Below are 2,574 nucleotides of genomic sequence, written 5' to 3'. Positions count from 1 at the left end.
CAGTGGAGAAGGGTTCCTTTTTCTCCACAGTGTCTCCAATATTTGTTGTTGGTTGATTTCTTTATGATAAGCATTCTTTCTGGGATGAAATGATACCTCAGTGTTGTTTTAATTTGCATTTCATGGATGGCTAGTGATGTGGAGCATTTTTTCATATATTTATCCACTTCTTTAACTTAATCTTCTGAGAAGTGTGTGTTCATCTCAGATGCCCAATTCTCGACTGGGTTTTTAAATTTTGGGGCCCTAGTGTTTTTTTAGTTCTTTATAAATTCTAGAGAGCAGACCTTTGTCTGAGTACTTATCTGTCATGATCTTTTCCAAATTTTTGGGTTGTCTTTTCACTGTGTTGGTAATTTCTTTTGACATGCACAAGCTTCTCAATAAGTTCAGGTCACAGTTGTTAATTCTTTCAAATGTTTCCCCTGCGATATGACTTTTGTTCATGAACTCTTTACCTACCCCTATGTCTTCAAGAGTTGCTCCTAACTTCTCTTCCAGGAGATTTAGTGTTTCTGTTTTAATGTTTAGATCTTTAATCCATTTTGACTTTAGCTTAGTGCATGATGATAGAACTGCATCAAGTTTTAGTTTTCTGCATGTAGAGAGCCAATTTTTCCAGCAGCATTTGTTAAAGAGGCTGTCTTTCCTCCAGTGAGTATGTTTGGCCCCTTTGTCAAAGTTAAGGTGGCTGAGTGTGTTTGTGGATGCTTCTGCAACTTCTAATCTACTCCATTGATCCTCCCTTCTATTTCTTTGCCAGTACCATGCTGATTTTGTCACAGTAGCCATGAAATATAATTTCAAGTCAGGAATTGTAATCCTCGTGCCTTGTTTTTGCCAATCTAGTTCTTTTCTGGTTCCAGATAAATTTTAGGAATGATTTCTCTAGCTCTATGAGGTATGTTGCTGGTAGTTTGATAGGGATTGCATTAAGTCTTTACAGCAATTTTGGGAGTATGGTCATCTTCACAATGTTGGTTCTTCCTATCCAAGAGAATGGAATACCTTTCCATTTGCTGAAATCCTCTACGATCTCTTTTTTCAGAGTACTGTAGTATTCCTTGAAAAGATCTTTGACTTCTTTAGTTTTATGAATTCCAAGGTATTTCATTTTCCTCGGTGCTATTTTAAAAAGTGTTATTTATATCATTTCCCTCTCAGTGTGTTTGTCATCTATGTAGAGAAATGCTATTGACTTTTTGGTATTGACTTTGTATCCTGCTATGCTCCTGAATTTCTGTATTAATTGCAATAGCTTCTTGGTGGAGATATTTTAGTCTTCCGAGTAAAGTATCATGTCATCTGCAAATAATGATAATTTAACTTCTTCTTTACCTATTCTTATTTATTTTATTTCTTTCTCTTTTCTGATCGCTCTAAGTAATGATTCCAGAACTATATTGAATAGGAGTGGTGATAGATTACATCCTTGTCTTGTACCAGATCTAAGAATAAAAGATTTTCATTTTTCCCCATTTAGAATTATGTTAGTCATTGGGTTTTCATAAATGGCTTTTACCAGATTGAAATAGAGGCCATCTATTCCAAATTTCTGTAGGACTTTACTGGATTTATTTTAATGTGATCATTTACTGGCATCAATTTTTTCTAAGTATATTGTTACTTTGTATTCAGAGAAATATGGTTGTATCTCCCTTAATAATTACTCATGGACTGTTTCAAGTCACGTTGTTTATACTCCAGGTGTTTGGAATTTTTCCTTTTGTATTTTTACTGTTGATATCTTTTTTTTCTTTTATGCAAAAATGGGGATTGAATTCAGGCCCTTGCACTTTCCAGGGAAGAGCTTATTTCACTGAGCCATCTCCCTGGCCCCTATTGCTGATATCTTCACATGATTCAACTGTGGCCAGACATTTCATTCTCCTACTTTAGTTAAATTTTGATGAATTTTTTGTTATGGTGCAAAATGTGTTCTACTTTGTGATGTGTTTTATGAGTGTTTGAAAAGAATGTGTATATTCCTATTACAGGAGTCAATATTCTTTGTCAATTGGAAGATTTTGGAGAACAGCATTATGAGCTTTATATCATAGATTTTATATCTAGTTAACCTTTAAAATGTTGATAAAAAACTGTTGAAATCAACTATAATTTTACATTTGCTTGTTTTTCCTTTCCAATTTATTAGTTAATAAGTCTTTTACATTAAAGCTCATATTGTGTTGCTGCTACATACTAGTTTACATGTTTTATTTTTTAATTTACTTTGTAATCAATATGAAATGTTACATTCCTCTGATGTTTCTTTGCTTAACTATGCTTTTGAAACTATATATCTAATATTACAGCAGCCACTTCAGGTTATTTTAGTGAAGATTTTCATGGTGTCCCTTTTCTCCAATTTTTTTTATTAAAATTTAATCATATGAAATAAATTTGTAATGAGATTCATCCAGTAATGATATAATTGATTAATTTTTAACATATACTATGTCAATATCTGTTTGTTGTTGTTTTTGTTTTTGTTGGAACATGGGATTGAACTGAGGCCCTTGTGCTTACCAGAGAAGTGCTTATTCTACTGAGCCATCTCCCCAGTCCCAATAT

This window comes from Octodon degus, unplaced genomic scaffold (assembly GCF_000260255.1).
Source record: "Octodon degus isolate 3935 unplaced genomic scaffold, OctDeg1.0 scaffold00394, whole genome shotgun sequence".
NCBI lineage: Eukaryota > Metazoa > Chordata > Mammalia > Rodentia > Octodontidae > Octodon > Octodon degus.
Note: the sequence above shows the minus strand (reverse complement) of the source record.